This window comes from Passer domesticus, chromosome 2, assembly GCF_036417665.1.
Source record: "Passer domesticus isolate bPasDom1 chromosome 2, bPasDom1.hap1, whole genome shotgun sequence".
NCBI classification, from domain to species: Eukaryota; Metazoa; Chordata; class Aves; order Passeriformes; family Passeridae; genus Passer; species Passer domesticus.
Window position 1 is genome coordinate 125148112 of NC_087475.1, and position 24780 is coordinate 125172891.

General features: G+C 38.2%; 2 long non-coding RNA genes across 4 annotated transcripts; one reads left to right on the forward strand and one right to left on the reverse strand.

The window, feature by feature from the left end:
* The first annotated feature begins 222 nt into the window (after positions 1-222).
* Positions 223-7062, forward strand: LOC135295648 (uncharacterized). Of its 2 annotated transcripts, none has more exons than XR_010357787.1 (3): positions 223-406; positions 928-1016; positions 6805-7062. It is a non-coding gene; the product is annotated as an uncharacterized LOC135295648 (long non-coding RNA). The 2 variants fall into 2 exon arrangements; XR_010357786.1 differs by having other exon boundaries at positions 241-309.
* LOC135295650 (uncharacterized) lies at positions 989-4204 on the reverse strand. 2 transcript variants are annotated; one of them, XR_010357788.1, is made up of 3 exons: positions 4001-4204; positions 3027-3218; positions 989-1880 (listed from the first exon to the last, which is right to left on the reverse strand). It is a non-coding gene; the product is annotated as an uncharacterized LOC135295650 (long non-coding RNA). The 2 variants fall into 2 exon arrangements; XR_010357789.1 differs by having other exon boundaries at positions 2005-3218.
* Positions 7063-24780: the final 17718 nt, after the last annotated feature.

A 24780-nucleotide genomic window follows, 5' to 3' on the forward strand; every position in this document is an offset into this window, starting at 1 on the left:
AACATCCATGGCTATTCCCTTACAGGAGAACAGATCGTGGAAGACCAGGAATAGGGCTGTGGCAGAGCCTCATCCCTGACGGGGTGCAGCTGTATAAGGCAGGTGAACAGCATTGAAGGAGAAGAAGTGCGGGGTGCTGGTGTGTATTTACCAATCACAGAAGAGTAAAAGGGCACACAGGTGTTATGCATAGCAGAGAAAAGGTTTAAAGAGTTGGGAGGAGAGAGGTAGAGTTGTTGGAGCTGGCAGGTCCTGTTGTGAGGGGGAAGGAGTTGGTGGTGGTGCCTGTGAGATTGCAACAGATAAAAGGTATGAAGGCTTTGATAAACTCCTGATGCCTGCTGCCATCTTCAGCATCTGCTTTTTGAGTCCCCTCTCAACCAGGGAGAGGTATGAGAGTTTTTAGGTAAGGGACTGATGCTTATGTCAGTTGTGACTCTGTTATCAACTCAGTTGATGTCTTGTGTGAGGAGCAGGGATGGCATTCCCTCTTTTGTTTTCTTCATGCAAAAGCTAATTAAGCTCTCTTCCACCCATATACCCTAATGTGCAGGTTTACAATAGCTGGTCACTTGCTGAATACATGAATGTTCATTTTTTGATGAGACGTTTAGAGTTGTCCAGGACAACATAAATTTGAGTGGCCTGGAATTAGTGTAGAGCTGCCTGGCAACAGCAATTAGTATTTAATTCTGTAGTAGATGTAGTTACTTAACCTTCATTCTAACACAGGGATATTTCTGCCATAGACAAACATTTTTTTCAGGTGTCCCTTAAATTAATTCAATGAAGCCTCATGTATCCTTAGGAATAAGCTACGGGTGAAAGAATTATCTCTTGGAACTCCCCCCACATGAGCACATTGAAGAAAAAATTGGACTCAGATATTATTGTAGCTAATGGGTTTGGCTTTATTTTTCATTAAAGGTGTTAAGATCTGGAGTTGGATTAACTTGTCTGGTGGACACTGAAGTCTGAGATGGGTTTTTTTCTGAGAAGTCTGAACTTCTGGTAACGTAAGTGTCTTATTTTCATCTTCTCCTTTGCAGTGGTTTTACTCTTCAGTGTGTTAACTGTGTTTGGATTTTCTTGTCTACTTTTTTGTAATCATGGTATGAACACCAACTGGTGGTGGTTCCTAGAGGTACAGCTAAAATTTTGTTCTCAAAAATGGAATCAAATATATAATGATTTACGTTAACCATTCCTAGCTATGAAGATTGCTAATCTTGTTAGTGAAAAAAAAGCAACATAAAAGGTGTGCACTGTAGGTTTGGGGGGTGTGTTCATAAACATTTTAATGGAGCTGGTTTACACCTAATAATACATCAGTGAAGTTACCTGCAAAGTTAGTCTTCAGAAGCACTATAGTTTTGGTGAGAGAAAATAAAAAATGGATGTTTTAATGGAGTATTATTAGTATTTAATGTATAATGTGACTAATGTATACTGTGCCTAACTGGTACCTATGAATTATAGATCCATAAATGAGTTATATAATTGGAGGACTTAAAAGGAAAGAAAGTATCTTCTGAAAGAGACATCTCTCACATCTGTCTCTTCCTCTTGCTTTTGTGAAGTATCTGTGAAAGACTGTAAGCACCAAACTAGTGAAAGTGTGCTTTGGTTTTGGGTGTTGTGATCGATGGCCCACTGTGAAAAGGAGCCCTGTGATACTGCTCAATTAAGAATTGCTCTGTGGTCTTTCTCTTCAAGTTGGAGAATCTTGAAGTGGCTGACCTCAAACAGCTCCTGTGTTTCTGAATTTGACTCAGTTCTTGAGCTTCAGCCTCTTTGAAGATCCTGAGTTCACAGCACAGTTGATGCTAATCATATTAGCTCAGGCATACACAGGAGTGCTGCCTGCAGTCACTGCAGCCCTGGTGAGGAAAGAGCTTCATCAGAAAAGGCATATTTGGGTTTAGGTTAGCTGTGCGTAAAAATTATTTTGACAGGAAGTAGAATACAGCAGGTAAAGCTATTTTTGAGAGGTTTTTTGCTGACCTGGCAGTTGTGATGTTCATTGAGTATTGCCAGTTTCAAAGGGGGTTCTCTCCTCTGGCATCTGTGGCACAATGCTAAAAATCACCCTGAGCCCACATTTCTTCTGCCTTGTTCCCCAGTTGGGTTCTGTGTCATCAAAGCAACCCTCAGCCATCAGCTGAGGAGAGCTGTGGGGACACAAGGGATTCTACCTCTCAGCCAGTATTTGTGACAACAACCTGGAACTCAATGTGTAATCCTGATTTAGCAGCCTTGGGCTTTTTTGCATTCATAGGAGCAAGCAATAAAACCTTCTGCTAAGCAGACTTCTAGAGCTTTTTTCTAGTCTTGAATTCATCCAAGGTTCTTGCTGATGAAGTGAGTGCAGCTTCACAAATTCATAAAGACTATGTGGACTGAAAGTTTCCATACGGTTTTGCAGCTAAACAAAAAAATTCCTGAAGATTCAGCTTGCTCTCTTTGATTTAGAAAGAGTCTATATGTACAACCCTATGATGCTGGAGTCTCAAAGTTCCTGAAATTTAAGCCTACAAATGACAGACTAACAATCTTTAAATACAAACAAGGAAACAAACACACCCATCCTTAAATCAGTCATGTTTGGGTGGGGTTTTTTTTTGGTTTTTTTTGGTGTTTTTTTGTGGCAACAAGATATTTTGTTCAGTGGGTTACTGCAAACTCAAGGTTGTTTTCAGCAAGTTTTAGTTGTGAATTTTCACATTATGAATTCTCAGTCATTGATTCTTTGTTCCACTCAAAGATGTAACAAGTATTCAAAGATGTCACTCCCTGAGCAGAAATTGTCACAACAGGAGAGAAGATGGGAATAATGAGCAAATGACAAAGATAAACTTCATAGGTGTACAGAAAGGTTTGCTGGAGGACTTCTAGCCCCACCTCCTGCTCAAGCACAAGCAACTTCAAAGTTAAGTCAGGAAGCTCAGTGTCCTGTGTAACCAAGCTATAGACTTCTACAAGGATGCAGATTCTTCAGCCTATTTGAGCTTATTTTAGGGCTTCACCTTGCTCATAGTGAAGAATTATTTTCTCATTTTTATTTTCAGCTAGAGTTTCTCTTGTGGCAGTCTGTAACTGTTCCTTGTAGTCTTGCCTTGCACCTCATACATCACCTCCTTTACTACTGTATTTTTTTAAACTGTTGCTGAAATTAACTGAACCTTACTCAGTGTAAGCACCACAGCAGAAGAAGATCTCTAGAAAAAACAGAAATAATGCAGGTGACTTGAGGTACAAGATACTTGTACCTGGAGCACAAGGAGAAATACTTACAACCCACTGTTGTTAAGAAATGAGGGATACTGAGGTTAAGTAGGAATTAAGTCCTATTTCTAGATAGTCTTCTTTAAATACATAGCCTGCTAAAATTGCCCTTGAATTTGGGAAAATGATTTTAAATACTCTAGATAAATTGCAGAGGATATTTGTGTGGTTCTATTTTTTTTAATTTTTGAAACAAATTATGTCAACAAAGCAATGCGCTTGAAGAGAACAGGGAGATCCACATATGGAACCTACACCCAGGAAGGTTTGAAGAGGGTTTCAATTGACTTAAAGTATTTTTCAAAGAGTAATGACAGTTGTGTTTTCAGAAAACTTAGAACAATAAAATTACCATAGCAGCATTAAAAGACAGATTGCAATTTAACTCCAGAAGAAGATGGAGTAAGTAAAACCAAGCTTGGTTTAAACAGGAGCACATGAATGACACAAAATATTTTTCTATTTAAAATCACTTCAGATTAGAGCATCTGGCACTACATACACTAGAAAGGACCTAAAATATTACAGCTCTATTTTCGATTTTAATGGATAATTGGTAACACTAGATTACAGGATTTACAGGTTCCAAGTGCTGTATTTTCATAGGGAAGAGCCTCCTTTCTTTCAGGCTTAATAAGCTTGGCCTATATCAGCTTTTCTCACATCAGTCCAAGTGTCACATTTGGGTTGGGGGAAGCTTGTTAGCAGTAATTACCAGCAGTAGGTTCTATTATTTGCCAGAGTAATTTTCCCTGCTAAGTACCACCAAAACTGCCTCAAGCCTTTAATTTTTTTTGCCTTCCTCCGCTCCCTTTTAAGCGGGTGCATTTTCCCATGATACTGCCCTGCCCGCAGCCGGCCGGGGCAGGGCCCGGGCCCGGGTATCAATGTGATCTTGAGAGATGGGGTCAGCCCCAGCGAAAGCCCTTCACAAACAGACCCTGAACCCTATTAGAGATGCAAATCCACTCTCTGAGTGAGGATTGTTTGGTGGGATAATGGAGCCTGAGGAATTCCTGGGCAGCCCGCTTTTCAGCGCCCGGGCTTTTGTCCTCGCCTTAGCAAATTTCTGCAGCCTGTTTAAACCCCAGCCATTGTCCCCATGGCTTCATTGATTTCTCTCCCTGCCACCAGCTCACAATGGGCCGATATGAACATCTTTGTTACTGCTTTTGTACTGTATATCAGAGTAATGTTTCAGCAGATTGAGGCCTAGCAGGAAGAATTAAACCTGTACTACACAGAGCATGATGAATTGCCGGATTTACATATCATTTCAGAGGGTATTTCTGGTGGTTCTTGCTGAATGGTGTTGTGTCTCGAAGGATGTAGTCAAGGGATGAAGTGACAGGAAAGGAAGTGATTTAGATATTCACTGACAGCTTAATACAAGATGGGGACAAATTGTGCCGATTCTCCCACTGCATCCTTCCATGGTATTGAAGAGATAGGCGGAGGTGGATGCACCCAGACCCTGTGGAGCTGCCATGTCAGGCTGAGCTCTGTAGCCAGGAGAAAGAAGGGCACAGGAGATTTAGCTCATTCAATAGCAGCTTGCTTTGAAACATCCTTAAAGGTGCCAGGGCTCACTACCCCGATGTTTTGATCCTACTGTTCTTGGCCAAGAGATAAACTGCTGATTGAGTCAGGTCCTGACATTACACAGGCAACATATTTCCAGGTCCTGACATGCTGTGCAGCACACTTCTAAGGAAATGGCTGTGCTCAATGTGAAACTGCACAACTCAAATCGGCCTAATTCCCCTCAACATCTTCTGCAGATCTAAAGCCTCCTTATAGGCTTAAGTGTTGTTCTTTTCCAAAACACGCTTCACATCCCAAAGCCAAAAAACTGTGCTCCTATTTCTGTACCTTCTATCAATTGCATTTTGAAATAATATCTTTAAGATTTATTTTTTTACTTTGTCTGCAAAAATCACTATCATTCTGCATCTGTGTTGTTTATAATGGACTTAAGAATACTTCTTAGCAGAAGTAAACTCTTCTGTTTAAACTCATAGGTCTTGACAGTGTTTACATAGTTTACAAATGTGAACCACAATCCACATATGGATCGTATTTTGTGTAATTGGCACTAAAACGATGCAATAAGAAGAGATAAGTAAATAAGTCTGTAAAATGGTGGAGGCAACAGTAGAAATAATAAGCAGTAATTTCAAAGTTTTCAAATCAGAAGAAAATTTATATAGACATGAAATCCAAACAGAAAATATACATGGGATGCAATTCTTTTCCTAACCAGGTAGGGCTAAATCTTTCCCTCCAAAATCAGGCAGATAAGCTTTCCCTTCCTATCACACAATGTAGCCCAAATTGAAACACAGTGAATAGATCTGGGGGGAAAAAATTCAATAGCAAAGGCCAGACCAACAAGATTTTAAAGAAGCTTTTATACTATTTCCTAATCATGGGCATTTCTTTGTGTTAGAAATTAATAATTTCAAAGAGAAGAACTTTTGTTCATTTCTGCCATCAACATCTGGAATAAGCAGGTAGATTAAACAGAACCATCACCTGAAACAGAGTGATCATCTGTTGGAAGAAGTCCAGAGGAGGGTCACTAAGTTGATTGCAGGGGTGAAACATCTCTCCTATGAAGAGAGGCTGAGAGTTGTTTGGTCCAAGAAGAAAAGACTCTGGAAAAACCTTATAGCAGAGTCCCAGTGCCTGAAGGGGGCTGCAAAAACTGGACAGACTTTTCACAAGGGCATGGGGTGACAGGACAAGGGGGAATGGCCTTAGGCTGAGGGATGACAGGTTGAGATATTAGGAAGGGATTCTTTAAGCATGATGGGGCACTGGAACAGGTTGCCCTGTTGTGGACTGTGCATTCCTGGAAGTGCTCAAGACCAGGCCTGATGGGGCTCTGGGTGACCTGGTCTAGTGGAAGGTTCCCTGCCCATGACAGAAGGGTTGGAATGATATGATCTTTAAGGTACCTTCCAAACTATTCTATGATTCTGTGAAATCAGATTACTTGATTATCTGATCCACTACAGAGACAGGTGTGCATGTAAGAGATTTCTTTGAGCAAAACAAACTGGCATAATTCTGAGATGTGAATGACCACTGCTAAGACCTATCTAGAAAGCAAAGACATCCATTTGAAATGTCATTGCAGTGGTACAGGACTTGCTGTAGACAGTAGTGCATCAGGTTTAGAAGAATCAGGTGATAACAGCTCATTGTGCCTTTCATGGATATGCTTGAATAAATGCTGGAATGTTATTTATCTCTGTGAGGGTCAGAAATCCATGCAACATAGACCCCAGAAGGAGTACTACTTCAGTCTTTTCCTTAAAATGTAGCAGCCTTATAATTATATTAGAAGGCCTATTTCTACTACAAAAACCATTAGCAGAAAATCCAGCACCCTTTGGCAGTTGCGTGCAAGGTTAGATATTCATTCTGCCCTTATTCTTTTTCAAGAGCTCCTTCACCATGAAATCTGGATTTTTGGATCAGATATCTACTGATTAATTTATGTCATTCTTGCAGGCTTTGCAGACATGTACAGCTCCTTTTTCACTTGGAATAGAAAGAAAATTACTGAGAGGATTTATTTACAGCAGGTAGATATCAAAGCTGGCTGCTGAAGTGCAAGCAAGGCTGGCAGGGCAAGGTGGCTCAACATCCATTAAATAAGTCATCAGCCTTCCCTTGATCATCTGTTAGTCACTCCAGTTTCTCTACAGTTATTACATGCAGTAGGCAGTAAAAACTCGAAAACTACACTGAAAAATAAATTGAAATTGTTCAAGCAGTTCTCTTTGCCATGTTCCTTTCATTTTTTCTGAACTATATATAATATACAAACTTGAAAGCAGCAGCTCCTACCAAAGCCTTTTTAAAATAGTTTTACATGCAGCTTTGGCAAAGAGATGATCTGAGAAGCTGGATAATTCTTTTCATAGAACAGGACTGGTTCAGACAGTTGTTATTCATTAATGCTCCATTTTGTTTTACATTAACAATGCAAAACCTTCATGGTGGGTTGTTTTTGTTTTTTGTTTTTGTTTTTTTTTTTTTTTTTTGAGAACAGGCATCAGTCAACCATAATTGAATTAAAACAAAAAACATCCACCCACCTGTCCCACCCCCTACAACTGTGAGCTGTAGAAGCCAACCTGGTTCATTTCCCATCTTCCTGGCAGAACTACCTGGCAAAGAAGCTCACAAATAAACTCTGTCACCCTTGTCAAAGAGGTTAATCCTAGATGTGCTTTGTGAAACAGCTTCAAGTAATTTTCAGGGTACTTTTATATTTATTAATTTAGGTAAATAGGTATTCTAATCAGAGTTTATTACTCCATTGTGCCATAAATATTTCTCTGATCTGGTCATAAGTTGTTAAACAACATTTATCACCAAGAAAGTTGAGAGTCAGCTTGTTTCACGTTCTTAACAGAACCTACTCACTGAGAACTAAGTCACCTAATTACCTTTGACAGTTTAATTTCTAAATGAGACATACTTCTTCCAGGTAGTCTAATTCAGGTTATATTTCCTTATATTTCCTTCCTATATTCCTGATACCCTGTTAATGCTCCCAAATCATGATTATATAGACCTTCTCCCCACAAAATACCTACTCCACCCTTCTTAGCCCATTTTTACATCTGCTATTATCACCTGTCCTATGCTTCCTTTTCCCTGTCCCTGTTCCAAAATTTTCTCTATTAACACTATCTCCAGCATTGCAGGCTTTGACAAACTCACAGCACATTCTCCAAGGAATCTGGAATCCACATCTGTTCAATTTCCAAAATATATTTTAGAATTAAAGCATGCACTCTTGTGTCTCTTGAAGACAAAGTAAAATTGTCTCTCACACAATTACTATTTCTTTTCAAATTTTGTTAAAAGGACAGTTGTCTGTTCCTTACAGAAAGGAAAGACTGAATTGCAGGAGAGTCCATTAAAGAAACAAAATCCCCAACAAACCAGAGCACTTTGGCAAATGTGCAGTTTGGTAAACTGAGACTATTTTGTGACAGAAAAGCTTATTGAATAACCTGCCAAGCCTGTAGGTGTATCTATGTCTGTCAAATGCAGGCTCCCAAATTCTGACCTAGATGTTCTTTCTGTGACTGGAGACCTGAAGCTTCTGGGTTTTGAAGGAAGAAAGGTGAAGTAAAGAAAAAATGAGCAAAATGGTTAATTCTGGTATTAACAGCTACTCTGACAATCCAGCTCAATCTTTTGTACTTACAGTGCTGAACTAGAAAATATATAAATTCACATAATACATATAACTTATTACATATATACCTATTTGCATAATATCTATAATTAATAAAATAGAAATTTGTTATAAATAAACAAATCCTAGCTTTCTTGTTTTTCACCAGATTTCTGGGCTCTGTGAATGAAGGGCACTCTTCTGCTCTTCTTCAACATGAACAGTCACCTCCAAGGCAGATAGGATGTGTCCTTAATATGCCACAGTTTTTTTGAGATAATATCACAGAGATCCTCATTCATAGGTGTCCATTTAGGTTTTTTCTGTGTAATTTCTGGTTGTTTTCAGCTGCTCACTCTTGATGCTTGGTTATAAATTTGTAATCTTTGGGATGTCAGTGTTATACAAACCAAAGCCAGGAGAACTTAATTTCCCTCTGAATGCCACAACAGCTTTTCTTACGGTGATTGTCCAGAGATTCAGAGAGAAGTGACAAACACACACACATGAAATGACAAAATATGCATCAAGGAGCAGGGAGAGATGACACAAACCCTCTTTTTCCAGAAATCATGGGGATCAACAGAATTTAGTTATAACACTAGGAAACAAATCCCCTTAACTATATCAGCACTTTGGACAAAGACAATCTTTGTCTGAAATTTCTTGTAGTTTATTGAACAATCTACTCTTACAGGCTATCAAACTGCTACCTTAAGTAACTTTTGTTTCCCATTGGAACTTCCCACCTGGAAAACACATCCATGCTTTCACTCACTATTTGGATGATTAGAACACTTTTCCAAACTTTCAGCCTCCACTTGTTCACAATCAAGGGATGCATTGTTTTAAGTATCACAAGACACCATATAACTGGAGAACAATAAAAAAGTATATTAAAAAAAAACTGAAAAAGTGAAACAAAACAAAGTGCAGACCACATTTTTGTCACTTAGAAACATTAGGCACTTCCTTCTGAAAACAGATGTATAAACAAAACTGCTGAGATTCTGTAATGAGTCAGGGATCTGCCTTCCTTGTCCTAGGAGGATAAAGAAATTATAGGTGGGATCAATCTGGGGGATGGACAGTTCAGCAGATGTGAACCTTTACACTTCTGCACATATTCATTATTTAGTTATTAAGCAGTTCTCCCTTCCTCTACCTCAGAGAAACTCAATTTTGAATGGTTTGTTAACACACAGCTTTAGCTCCTGCTAGATCCTGTTGTCTCTCAGGAAAAGGAGTACTCCTCAGATCTCCATTTATATTCCTGGTTCCCTCAATATTTTAATGAACTTCCTATTATTTATTCTATCTTAAAGAGTCATTCTCCAGAATATTCCATTTCTCATATGCTATTCAAGATGAAAATGCAGTGGTAGGAGCACTTCCAGATCCAGCATGAAAGCTTAAACCTCCTTAGAGGTCTAACCTATGCTCAGTCCTTTGTGGCAGGACCAGCTCCTTCCTCCAAAGGTAGACATCCAGCTCCAAATGCCCTTATTCCAGAGTTTTCTTTCCCTTATCTCTTCTGCCCAGTCTTTTACCTTATGCTTCCACACACAACTTATCACCTGAGCAAGCCTGAAAGATACAGGCTGCTGATATTGAGCTTTTCATTTAAAATAAATGGCAACAGTGGGAGAAAACAGCTGACTGTAGGGAGTGTGTGACTTTCCTCCATTTGAAATTGATTTAAATTCATCTGTGCTTTGGGAGGGGTTTCTGAGCATGAAGATGGGGGAAGTCAGATTAAGGGACTGAAGTCAGGTTTAGGACAACCTCAAGTGTGCATGTTCAACATATACCTTTCAGTAAAGTCAGTTACACTCAAAACCAAAAATCAACCCTAAACTCTGAATAATTGTCTTGTACTTTCAAGTTACAAGCCTTTTTCTCCAGGCACTCTCTAAAAGTTCAGTTTTGAATTTCAGCAGATATTGAGAGCTTAAGAGTGGGGACCCTGAACAACATGTAAACTAATTATTGATTTTCCCCCTTAAGACAGCAAGCTCATTCAAAGGAAAAGAGATAATCCTCTTAATGTTTTGCTCTAAGAACCTCTAGGAACACAGATAAAATGACTTTATAAAAAGGTATCCATTGAGAATTTATTTGCATTTCAGTGTAACAGGGCCTGATGGAGGGTCTGAGCACCGCTCCTCTAAAACCTATTATTTGCTGAAGAACTGCTGCCCATACAGTTTTAAAATCTTGCTGTAAGCAAGATCTCACATATTTTATGACAAACTCTTCTGTCTAGTATTTAAAACCAGTTGGTCCATTTACTTCAGTCAAGTTAACTCTAATGCCTTGAAAATGTACTTTTGTCACAGTGACACCTCATTGCTCCAGAGGTGATTTGCTTGGAGCAGATGTTCAGCTCTGTTTACTAATCTAGGAGTGAATGCATTTCAGGGATTGGAAGACATTATTCCAATTTTTTTTTACCTTCTAAAAGCCATCTGTATTTTTTCCTACCTCGCCCATCACCTTCTCTGTGTTTTCTATAATGTATATAATTATTGAAGCTCTAAACTCTGTGTTTATTACTATTGCTCAGAATCAAAGACACTTATTCTTACATATCCTGTTCTTTCAGTCCTGATCATGAACAAAATCAATAGTTTATTACAGGAACAATTTTTCATCTGTGTCACTTTCAAATTGCACCTCACTGTACTTTAATACACAGAGATATTTCCTGCCACCTTCATTTATTAGTGATGGGGTCTTAAATTACAGAGAAAAGGTTTAATGAAAGTAGTTTTCCACTTGCATATGTCAGCTTATTTCTTATTTTCAATGAAGTATCTCACAGTATTTGTCAAAACAAAGAACTGAAGCCTGGCCTGATGACACCACTTCATCACTGCTTCAGATATGCTGTAAGACCCTGATGGTGTCATGGTGTCAATAGAAGGCACAGAGAGAGGAGAAAAACAATGAAATAAATAAACCTTTAAAAAACCCAAAACCACAGAAAAACCCTTAGCAAAGCCAACAGTTTACAGACGGCTCAGCCTGGTTTGTTTAATGCTAAATAAATCAAGTTGCAGTTGATAGTAAGACTTCATGGTTTTGCTACAAATAGAGCAGACAGTAATTTAATACGAGATAATCGAATAATCACTGTCTCTGACTGGTGACAGCACTCCTAGCAGTCAACTAACAGGTAACATATATGCTGAACTTAGATATTTGTAGCAGTATCTAAGGAATCAGTTGTAAAACCTGAGTAACATGACAGCTAAATAAACACAACTGTTACATCTTCCTTTGCTTCTCCTGGCTTTTCAACAAGACACCAGGAGCTATAAAACCTTTTCCCATTACCTAAGTACTACAAGAGTGCAAGGAGTTATTTTCCTCATGGATCTCTTGCTTAAGTTACCCTTTTGCTCCATGAATTCAGAGGCAGACCCAGCCATGTCTTATTCAAATAAATCAAAATATCCACCCAGAAAAATCGTTCTGTTCTTTTAACAGGAAAGGGAACCTCCACCAATATAATTTTTAAGGAAGAATTTTTTCAAAGGTGTAAAAAAGTGATACTTTGTAGAGCCCAAAATGAAACAATTTCTCAAGGTGCTTGGAAAGAAAGCACCTCTCTACCATTTTACCTTTCCTTCAAGAAATAAAGACCAAACAAACAATCAATCTAGCTCAAATTTCCTCCCCTACACCTGAGGTGACTTTTCATCCACGATTAATTCTCCCTCTCTGACCAAACGAAGAACTTGCAATTGCTAATCTTTATGAATTAACCCTTCCCTTTGGAGCCGTAGAATTTCTGAGCCCACTAAATTCTTTCATTTGATTGGCAGTTTTAGGGTGAGATCCACTTTGGGCCCACAAAAAAATTCACACCAATATGCACAATTTGCTCAGGTTTTCATATTTCTGGCTAACAAATGTAGTCCATTTTTGTGGTATATGGATAAATCCTGACTTCATACTGAAGATTCTATTACTAATTTATCAGACAACTGGGCAAAAAAATTATCATTGCGAGAGTCAAGTCAAAGTTTATCATGTCTGTAGCAGTTTTTAATAATTTCTTAATCTCTTATAAAACCTTTATTAACAAAGAGACTAAGCCAAAGGTGCATTAAATTATATTTGCTAAGTTTGCTACATTGGATACTGGCTGCCCATCTTACATGGTCATAATCCCCTTTGTCAAATAAAACCATGAAGATTTTTCTTTTAATATAAAAGCAGCAGGAAATCACTTCACACTGAACTTTTCAGCTGAATCATTGCTTATTCCCTAATTGCTTAAGGTTTCAGTATTTACAAAAAAAGTTCAGGAATAGTATTTTCAGAAAAATATTTAAACAGTGAACTCCATGGCCTTTCCTAGCAAAGGATTTCCATGTTTATGCACAGTTATTTGTAAACTACCTCTGTCTTGTCAGCTCTACATCCATCCCCCAGCAGCAATTACAGAGAGGGAAAAGAAACAGTGGCTGAGAATGGCACAAGCTCACAGGCATCTGGTAATTTATGTGTCATGTCTCCCCTTCTGAGCACAGTGTTTATATTATCTTTCCAATTAGTTTTGCCTGGGCTCTTAAATTCTGTGGGCTATGTGGGGCTAGAGATTATTCTGCTAGACAAAGTGAGTCAATTGGAAAACAAATAAAGAAGAGAATAAACATCAAGTTAAAAAATGCAGAGATTAAGAGAGACAAGGTTACTGAGGCAAAAGGATGTCAAGGGAAGAATTATAGTCCCAGACAGCAAATCCAGAGTAGTTCCTAAAACCTTCTGTCTTACTAAAAAAGTAACTCCCCACAGTTTTTAGCTCTGCAGAATGCAAAGGTATCATGCTCAAGGCATGAGATTTATTTTCTCTGTAGGCTAAGAAGATAAAGGACCCATTTAAATCTGTTTAAATACACCAGATGAGTGGGGGCAGACTATGAGGCAGAAAGTCCCAGCAACTTAAGGAGCAGGGTTACCATTCCATAGGAATTTGGTGTGTGCTCAGCCCAGTGGAATTCTCATCCCAGACACAAACAGCACATTGATCATCAGATTCCAAAGGCTTTCTTTCACTGTGTGTGGAACAACGTGTCAAAGCTATTACTGTAAAGAAGGCAGAAAATGAGTGAGAAAGCCCCAAATTATTTGAGTTATTCTGGAGTTTACATGGCTACAGCATGGAGATTTTCACTTATTACCTTTTCACATTATAACCTAGGGCATCACCAAGGAAAAACAGATATTTTGACTTTTCCTACAGTTGAGTCTTGGTCAGTGCCTTGCCAATTCTGCTGGCTGGCATCCTACTCTGACTACTACAAGGCTGAAATCTCGAGCTTGTGAACAAAACCATGGTCACTCCTTGTCCAGTTAAGTAGAAAATATCTTCATTTTCAATATTGGACAACTGTTATACCTCTAATTCTATCAAACTTTTGGCTTGGATTAGAACATCTTGTTCTGTAGCATTTAATTTGGAAAAGTCTGTTAACACTGTTAATGCCTGCCTTTTCTTCTTTCCAGTCTTCTCTCTTTTAGGTGACTTATCAACTATCATAAACTGAGATAGAATTCATTTTCCAAGACAAATAGTCCCCAAAAATCCAGCTTTTCCATTCCTTGCTGTCCAACAGTGTACTTAGCTCTCAAGTTCTGCATTTTTTGGTGCTAAATTTCCCAAATGAGTTGTGTGGCCAAAAAGCGTAAAACTTCCTAGTGGCTTACATCTGACTGCTCAAAACAGTCTCTCCAGTGCAAAACCTGTAACATAAACCTTATCCCCTGAGCTTTTTTTTTTTTTTTCTCAACCTGAGGGAAATATCGTGTGGCTATCATTTAATCCTCGTGGCATAGATTTTGTGGCATTCTACCACTTTTCAAGATTCCAGCCGCAATGCAGATAGAGCTCACTGATGCTCCCACTCTCAGCCCCACTGTGTGCTTTGCCAGCCCCTCAGTGTCAGATGTTAAGGCCAGAGTTCAGCCTGTGTCTGCCTGCTGAGTGGTATTTTGTCCTCTGAACAAAACAATCGCCAGCAGGATCTCATGTACTCTGTATCCATCATGTTAGCACTTTTCCAGCATCCTTATCTCTGCCTCCAGGAAGCCGTGTTGATGATGTTCTTTCATTATCCCAAAGCAACTGTGGTGAAAGGTGAGCGAGTCCTTGATGAGCTGAGCACACAGTGGGGCCCACTGAACTGATACGCAGGATGCTGCACAATTTGCTAAGTAGGTTTGTGCCATGAGGCAATTATTCATTTAAAGCTGTCTGAAAACAATAACTAAAGTATATTAGGAGGCTCATTTTTTACAGCTTTGCCAGGGATGGGGTCACATAGCCAGAGACTCTTGCAAAGCATTATTTTTGCTGCATGGACTCTGGGTTTCCTGTTCTTTATCAGCCTCTAAGTACTCTCTCATGTTGACCTATCTATCTTAGTAGATTTTCCAGAATTCTTCACGTAAGATTCTTCACATAAGATGTAATAGCCCAGAATTAAACCTTTGTCACCTCAGATGTATCATAATATCTGAGAATATCCTTTTATCTTGTCATGCTGGGAAGGAGGCTGTAATAATGCACTGAAAAGATATTTTCTCATATTTGTTATTAGAAGGGACATCTGATTTGGAGAAGGAAGTGTCTGGAGTACCAGGACTTTCCTGGGAAGAACTGGAGCAAATGTGATAGAATCTGGTTGTCTGCTGTAACTGGTGGGAAGATCCTGTCCCTCTCTATTCACCAAAAAAACTTATTTTAATGTCAGGCTAGGCCAATGGCAAGCACATTTTTCAGTCTGAAACTTAAAGTGTCCTTTTTTTGATTCTTTTCTTTGCATCTGTCAATGCCTCATCATCTCCATATATTGATCTAGTACCAACTTCAGCTTCTTTCTCATTGTAGTGAACAAATTATTAAAAGAAGAAATGTATACTATTTTAACTAGTGCACCTTTTTCCCACACATATATATCTACTTATCTATCTCCTGTATTCATCAATCCCTATCACAATCAACATCACATATGATGAAAAGTTTTATCATTGCAACATACCTCACATGGGAAAGGAGTTATTACTCCCCTTTGTCTAAACAGAGAACAGCATGGACAGAAAAAGTGTTTTTTATAGAGGACAGCTGAAGTCTCCAAATATAGAAGGGTTTGAACCATTGCATTATTTTTCTCCCTACCATTTATTTAATGCAGAATTATAATTTCATATAATCTGCTAGAAAAATTATTTCATGCTTCCAGATTTTAGATGGATTTCAACTCAGAATAATCCAGTGAAAATTCCCTAAAATTTGCATGTAAACAGTGATTCTCATATTTAAAACTTTATTAATAACATTCATTGCCATGAGATGATGGAAATGTTATTGAAAGTGCATGGATGTAACACTGGAATTTAGGAGTGGTTGGAACAAGAGTTTCAGTTCTAGTCCCTGTCCTCTTCTGCCTCCTTTATAATTTATGATTTTATCAGTCTTGTTTTATGAACACATGCAACTACATCTTGTGAAAAGGGCTGCTTTCGCTGTTGCTTTGAAATTCTGCCAACACCTCCCTTATAATGCCCCTGATAATCATCAGGTAGCACTGGGACTATTACTGTCACACCTTCATCGCTTTGCAGGCGTTAAAATTTGGGAGGCAGCCATCACTGGGCTGAAATTTTCAGATCAGTGCTATTCCTGTGGGAGGAGGGTCACAGTTGTCACACTGACTTTGGTGGCTATGATCCCAGCACAGAATACAGTAAGATAACCTGCAGTACTATCAGCTGCTAACTACATATAAATGTCAATGTCTGAGATGGGCCACTTCCAATTAAATGTGGTTTGTGGCAGGGAGGGGAGTTAAATACATTGAAACTTTTAAAATAAAATTTTCTTCTAGCAAGGGAATTTATTTTCTACAACTATAATGCCAACTTTTTTTTTTTAATAAAAAAATTACAGCAGCAAGGCAAATCTGAAGACAGGAAGCCAGGGCTAGGGTTTGGTAATATCAGGAGACCCATGCAAAAGTGATAGCCATGAGCTGAAACATGCTTTGTTTTGACTTTTAGTAGGAAAGGTCTGTGCCTTATCTCTGGTAACCCTGTAGGGCTCTGTAGGGATCTTCTTTTTTTTTTACTTTTGAACCCCCTATCACGGGCTGAAGAGGAAATTGCTTTTTCAGATCCTATAAATAAATTCTGCTCATGAAATCACGCACTGCAAAGCACCAGAAGACAGTCCCCCTCCCAAAGGTTAAGTGAACTGCTTGCACAACATTCACAGACCTCCAAAGCCCAGTAAAGAGGTGTCTGGGACCTGGAAATTGTTCCCTTTTTTATTCTGTGGTTCTGCAATAGGAGGGTGGAACTTTATTAGTATAACCAAGACATACCTGACTTACAAACCCTTTGCTCCTGCCTCTCAAAACCTCTCAGGTATCCATGATTAATTAATTGGCATATGCAGCTTGCTCTGCAGCACAGTAAGAAAGCTTAAAGCATCACAAACATTTATTTTGGAGTCTGGAGAGAAAACAGAATGATTATCATTAGGTTTTGAGGTGCATTTCAGACGATAGTGAGGCTGGAGCCTTCAGTTCTGGTTGCTGGTTTAGGAGAAGGAAGGACACTGTTGAGATTGATAAGGTCAAGAAAATGATAGTAACTAATTCAAAAGCAAGATGTCAGTGACTGAAGTTATAAGGAAGGGATTAACCTATAAGCAATTTAGGTGGAATGTGTTTTTCAGTACACAAAGGGTAACTGACACACAGGATGAAATAAATTGGCAAGGTCAGCGTCAAATGAGCAGAGAAATCAAGAAGAAATGGGATAGCACTCTTAAAAAAACACAAAGTGAGAGGAAAGATTCTGTAACAACAACAGATCACATCCATTCTCAAAGTTGACAAACACAAAATAAAAGTACAAGTGAAAGGTACAGGGTGTCCTTGTTCTTCTGGGAAACAAAAAAATTACAGATTCAGATTACAAAGCCTGGTAACCAAGCACCTGTGGATTGGGATACAATTTCTAGGCAAAGCAGGTGCTGACAGATGTTAGGGTTCTTTTCATTATTCTGTATTACAGCATAGCAGAAGATGTTCTTTTTTCTTTTCCACTGCAGTGTCAGCCAACAGTCGAGAGAAAAAGGAAAGGATGAGGAGAAATAGACTTTGGTATGAGCCATAAACCTTATTTTGCAAAATAGCAACCCCTTTAAATCTCAGACACCAAATAAAAGGCAGCTCTGTCTCTCTCTTTGGTAGTGATTAACATGTGGCATTGAATAGAAAACACACACATTTCTATTAACAGAAGGTAAAGTGAAAAATGTTTCTAAACACTATGAACCAGTCTAAGGATGAAAGCAATTTATGGAGGTTAACTGCTAAAAAGAAAACAGCAAGGATTTAAAGAAACAGAGAAAACACTCAAACTCTACTGAAAGCCAAAATTTGTTTCGACATATTCATATTGATTTATCTAAAAAAAAGGACATTGCTCCTCGTGCTACTCCAGCACTGTGACGTGACAGAGAACTTTAATTATGTCCAGAAGAATTGGGATTTTTAAAAAAATCTGTTTGATTGGCCCAAGTTTGAAAGAATAAGTTGTATTACAGGGAACAGCAAATGTCACAGAATCACTGGAAACCAAGCCAATGCCAACATTTTGAATAAGTTGTAAGAATTACAATGATAACAATGCTTTGGAAGAGCTTGCAAAGGAAAACAGATGGAATGAGAACAGAAGAATCAGCCCAGAGGAATTTCTGGGGGAAGTGGGGTGTGCTACAGCATATTTTTTATGCTGTTTGATGTGAGAAAGGAAGACAATGTTATTAATTTTGAACAAATCAAAAGTAAAAGGATGCAAGTTGTGGTTTACTGATGTGAGAAAGTTCTTATTAAAGACACAAACCCCAAACCTAAGTAGAAAGTTGCAAGAGGCAGTAATTGTAATTAAAAAAAAAATAAATCAATGAAAAATATTTACATTTTTATAAAGCCAACCCCAAAAAACTAAAACTCTGCCCTGCATGTTGCTTACAGAGCTTTCTACTGGCTGTGAGGCAAAGAGCAAATGAGTGTTGGAAAAGATGCTGTATTTGTTACAAGTAGAAAAATTTATTAAAAAGTAGAAAAATGAATAAAATTGCTACCAAGTGCAACACAGCTAAAGAGAAGTTCCAGAGGAGATGGGTAGCTTGGATTCTTTAGCAGTTGAGGCAAAAATATAAAATGACACATGTTCAATTTTTACTTTGAGATGATCCTCAAACTACCAATTGAATCCTGATTAATATATGAAGTATCCTGTTCAAAAATTAATAAAAATTTTCCACAGTATAAATATTATGGTTTACAGAGGGACTCTACTACTTTGCAGGAAAAACCCAAAAGAGTAGAACATAATCATCTGCAGGAAAATCCAATAGTCCTGCGTTAAAGTTAATCCCATAAAATATATATCCGTATATTGGAAATGCTATTTAGGGGACAGATGTTAAGAAAAGACAAGGTAAGAATGATGCTGTTCCAAGAATGCCTGTCCCTAGAGACAAATATAAGCCAAAATAATTTAAAAACATATTCTTGAAATGATAAAAGGAATCAGTCTCTCCACAGTATAATCCTTTCTCTACAGTCTATAATTGTTGTATAAGTTGTTTCTACTAAAAGTGAGCCAGAATTTGTTGGGTTTATTTGCTGTTAAATTGAAAACTGATATTTTGTGTGTGTGTGTGTGTGCTTCAGTCTGGTGGATTTCCTGTGTAATTGCCTAGAGGATGATCAAGAAATTTATCATGGTATAAATGTGGGCTATGTTCCCCAAAAGCTGCAGCTGAGCACAGAACACATCAAAGAGGAGCAAAGAGAAGTGACTTTTCTAATGTCATAGGCCAGGTCAGGCACAGCAGCAGGAATAGCATCCTGCTCTTTGAGCCTCTAACCTCCCTCTGCACCTCCCACACTTGACTGCCTCAAAGGAAGAGCTTTCTACAACTTTTCTCTCAGATATATCCAAGTGCACCTCCGTGCTTCTCCTCAGTTCAAACTCGTGGCTTTCAATGGAAATTCTTATTTTGAGAATATAAATCTGTCAATGACACAGTGTGCCCCACATTGCTGTGTCTGTGCCATCACTCTGTGCTCATCAAGCCTTACTACTGCCTAAAAAAACGCAGTTGATAAATATTGCCAAGACTGCTGCATGGTTGTTTTTTTTTTTAATTTTTCAGAGTAGTCACAACAGGAGGATAAAAAAATAACAGTTATAAAAAAAAAAAAAAAAAAAGGATGCTGTATTATCTCTAATGAAAACAGACATTTTGTAGTAAAAAAAATCCAACCAAATTAATAATCTCAAGAAATTGACAATGTTGAATACATCCAAGAATATCTGGCCAACATACATATAATAAAAGGGAGACACTGGAGGTACAGTGAGTCACAATTCAAGGTGATTGGATTTGGTAAACTTTGGGGAGCTTCTGAGGGCTAAGAAAAGTGAAAGTCTAAGGGAAGATCTTGAGATGGGTGAAGTCACACTAATTGAAACCAGCTAAAAATGTGGTGGGAAGGAAAGTAGCTGTCAAGACAAGGGAAAGGATTCAGGCATCCATGAAAAGTAGAAATTAGTAGCTAATTGTAATAGACAAATGCCCAGGTCACTTTATTCGCTGCTCTGCAATTTAAAGATTTCCTAATTTAAAGCCAATATGAGATAATCTATTTCTTATTGAAGCCAGAGAGAAGCCATGTACTTAACAAGAGAGCCAGGATCAGATATTAATGTTCTCTTAGCTCTGCCACAGATATTTTTTTTCTTTCATTTGACCTTGGACAACTCACAATCTTTCAGTTCCTTATCTCTGACTTGGGGATTATATCCCACCCTTCACAGAGGTGCCGAGAGATAAACATTTGTTCAGATAACAGGGTGATAACATCTCAGATACAAAAATAAATTAGAGCTATTATCTCCAGGGCAAGGGTAGAGACCTTGCACTGCTTTTAGTGCAGCACAGGCTCAGTCCTCACCAGGGTCTTTAGATATACCATTGTGATACAGATAATTAATAGTAGAAATAACTGTTCCAGCACTAGCAAGTAACTAATACAGGAATAGGGATAACAGATGAAGCCCTTCACACCACAGAGAAACTCTGCACAAAATGTCAGTTTAAACAGTAGTTGTCGAATCAAAAAGTAAAGTTAAGACCCTTACAAATGCAAGACTGGAAATTGTTACTTTCTAATAGAGTTTTATCAGGCTTCTAGAAAAAGGCTTCAATCCCAGGTGATAATCACCAGCCTGGAAAGCCACAACTGTGGGAGCAGTGCTGAACCATGAACCTTTTTGGATTTGTTCAGGTTATGAGCAGCCAAAGGGATCTGGCCAAATTTCTCTGCTCCATAAAGGCACCATGACAATTGGCAGGGGTTGGCACATCATGGGGGACACCAACCACAGATTAATTATCACAATAACTTCAGCAGCAATTTATTGTCCATTTTCAGGACTCCCTGGGTTGGTCCCTCCCAAGAAAAAAGTTTCAAAGAACTGGACAGATAAAAGCCTTACTTCCAGCACTGAGAAGTGCTGAATTCCACACATTGGCTATAAAACCTATAGAAAAAATTGCATTGATAAATGTATATATGGCCATATTGGTTTCTTCTGCAATAAATGATGCAGGACTTTTGCAGAACAGGCAGTGAGATGATATTTTTCTGGTAATCAGACAAGACTCATGAATGCTAAATTCACACTGCAATAAGGGAAAAGAAGGACTTGGTGTACAATACCTTTGATGAATAAAATTAAAGAGGTGTTGTAAAGAATAAACCTATTCCTATAATATATTCATGTTTAGTACAGCCTAATGTATCTCTATATGTAATATATTTAACTTCTTTGTAAAGCCAGTCATATGCTAATATTGTCAACTTAATTTTGGCCATTCATGAGACATGGCATCTGGAGAAAAACATTCAAAGATTAAATCTTTATATTCAAGGAATCCTATAAATCACAGTATTCAACCTTTTCGAAAGTGATTACTGTCCATTCTGTCTAAGCATTGTTTTAATCTTTAAAAAACTAATATTAGTGTTTCCACAACATCATAAATCAAGTCAAAACCAGAGTGAGGCACCCAGCAGATATTTACTCTGATGACTGAACCTATCATGATAAATACTAATGCCTCTTCAGCAAACATTGCTGTAAATGGGGATAAAAATAAAAGGCAAATCAGTTCTGTGCATCTAGCTGAAGACTTCACAAAAAAGGGCTGAAACTTCAGAAAAAACATGGGGGGTTTTTTGTGTTTTTTTTTTTCTTTTTTTTTTTTTTTTTTTTGTGGAACATCTGAGCTGCTGCTTTTATCATTCTTTACAGGAACAAAATTGTAAAGCAATTTTTCATCTCTTTTCATATGGTTAATGGGAGAAAACCTTCTAGACTGAAAAATCTCTTTCTTCTACTGGGACAATGACAGACTTTTAAGAGCAAAAAAGCAAAAAAACCCTCCCCAAGTCCATTAGATTTTGCAACACTTTCAGAGAATATATACACTTGTTTGTGCGAATGTGTGCTATTTGTGAGTAATTTGATTTATGTTTAACCTAATATTGACTTGAAAGTAATTCTTGGGCTGGAAAGGAGTTCAGGTCTCTACTTCTTCTGTCCTAGGCTGCAGGAAAAAAAGTGCTGTTTTCCAGCCTTTTCAAATCAGCATTTCTAAGAACTGAGAGAGGAGTTAACAGAAGCAGATACCTCTCAAACTGTGAGTTAAAAATTATCTGCAAATAGATTCTCCTTCTACCTCTGTCTAGGACTTTCTCTTCTCATATCAAAGACTTCACCAGCTCTGTCACTCCCACATTCCTCTAGCTGGAAAAACATGTAGGAGAAAAGGGGAAAAGAGAAACAAACAAGAACAAAAAAAGTAATAAGATAAGCCAGGTTTAATTATTCTGCAAAGCAATACAAGTTTTATAAGTTAAATAAGAAATTTTAGCTTATAGTAATTGCACTTTTTGAAACATTTTATCTGCGTTTTTACGAAGTGAGCCACCTTCAGCTTCCAAATTTAAAGGCTCAGCTTCAACTTCCAAGATTTGGTCTCTGCAGCCACCAAGACTTGGACTTGCTGCTGTCAGGGAAGGGAAACACAGAATTTGAGGCATGGCCAGTGATCGAGCAGCCACAGGGAGATTAACTCACACCAAACCCACAATATTTGCTCAGGAGTGACCAGGCCCCAGCTCTGAGGCTGAGAGGAAGAGCTGCACAGAGAAATTGGTGATTCATTCTGCATCTTGCTTTAGAAACCACCCCACAGCATGCCTGGGTGACCTCACCCTTTTGGTGCATTAACTCCTTTAAGTCCCCAGCTCTTGCTGTCCCCTGACTACTCTATTAGGGGCCAGGCACTCTCCTGTAGGACAGCGTGTGGCTGCTGAACTGTCACCTCCAGCACCCTACAGCTCCTTTTTTTATCCCCACAGCCAGCCAGCAGCTATTCACGCCCTGACAAAATTCCTCTTGCATTTGCAAATTTTTATTGTCAGCTCCTGGGTTGGTTTAGGGGATCTCTAGGGCGTCATTTAGTGCACTGTGGAGCTTTTCTTCATCGTGGTGTGGGTTGTTTTTTTGTTTTGTTTTTTTTTTAAAGATCCAATCCCTGGAGAGTGAGGTCACAAGACCTACTAACTATTGTGTTTAGCAACACAAAGACAACGCTCTGTTCTTATAAAATTCAGCAAAGCTTTAGGCAGGGAGATTTACATAGCGAAATCCCTTGGCAATAGAATTCATCAGCCTCTGGAATTATTGGAAATGAAGCAGGGCATGCATTTGTCAGGGTGTGCTCCATCCTTTTTTGCCCTGACAGACTTGATGTACCACAGTTTAATCCTGGCTGTTAGAGGGTGCTCAGAGTGCATGAGTCCTACATCATTTAAGCAGGACCTGAGCAAAATAGGGAAAGGAGAAAATATCCCTCTAATTTATGACAGGGAATGCTGCAAGTGGCTTTTGCTGCTCTGGAAGTCCTGTTTGTTACATTCAGAACTATTCATAGTGACAACATTACTCATATTTTGTGCTATTTTAACAGTAAAGAAAAGACTTGAATCATCAAAGCTTCAGAGTAACAAATGAAGTTTAGGTAAATATTTCCCTTAGAAAATATTTCACTGCAAGAATCTTACAAATGCAGCTGACAAAAAGGCAATTGCATTATTTCTAAATTAATATTGTACGATTTTAGGAATGCCTGTACCATAGTTCAATAGAGACAACTGAAACAATTCTTCTAGAAGAGGACTAACTGCCCAAATTCTTGTTTCAGATTTTTTAACCAACTTCAGTGATACTTTCAGTATCCTTGAATCAGTAATTTTTAAAAAAGAAACAGGAGGTTTTTCTCAGCAGCATAGTTGGATGCCCATGCCATAATTCTGCCAGGTAATTTAACACAGGCAGAAGGAAAATGTTATCAGTGATCTTTAAGAGCCAGTGAAGAACTTTATTGTTGTCATTAACATTTGCATCATTTTCAAGAACATAGTTCCTTACTTAATTTCTCATAACTTAGATGGTTCTTAGATGGTTGTATTAATTTATTGGAAAAAAATAATGGCATAAAAAGTAACAGGATTATGTATATTATGGGAAATAGCAATTTCTAATTCATAATCTATCTCAGCTCTATTTTTATTCACAAATGACTGCTCAAATGTTGCCTGCTATCCAACTTTTTTCCTCAGAAATTTAGAAAGTTCATTACCTTATTTACTCAAGGTTTATATTAGCAAAATGCTGGACAAGTAACTGAAAAAAAGACTGAAATCCTGAATAGCTCAAGAGCCAGTCAAACAAAAATGGACATATACCACAAAAAAAACCCAAAGAAACCCTAATTCAGAGTTGTGCTCCAGCTTGCAAAATCATTACCACACACAAAGGCCCACCCAGAAATGAGGACTCCCCCTGCAAAAGTCTCTGTACACAAACACCTCCAGAAGCTGTCATGATCTTGATATAAATTACCTGCTTATCTATGTGATAAGTGCTCTGAACAAGTTCATATTTTCATCACAGAGATATGAAACAAAAGTGTGGTAAGGCAGACAGATATTTTAATTTAATGGAGGAAGAAAAAAATATTAGCCAAGACCTCTAGAGTACCTTCTAACCTAGATCTGGGTCTTGACAGCAGCCAGAGGTAAATGTAGGGGCAAGAAAGTGAAGAGAGCACCAATTCTTCCTCCATA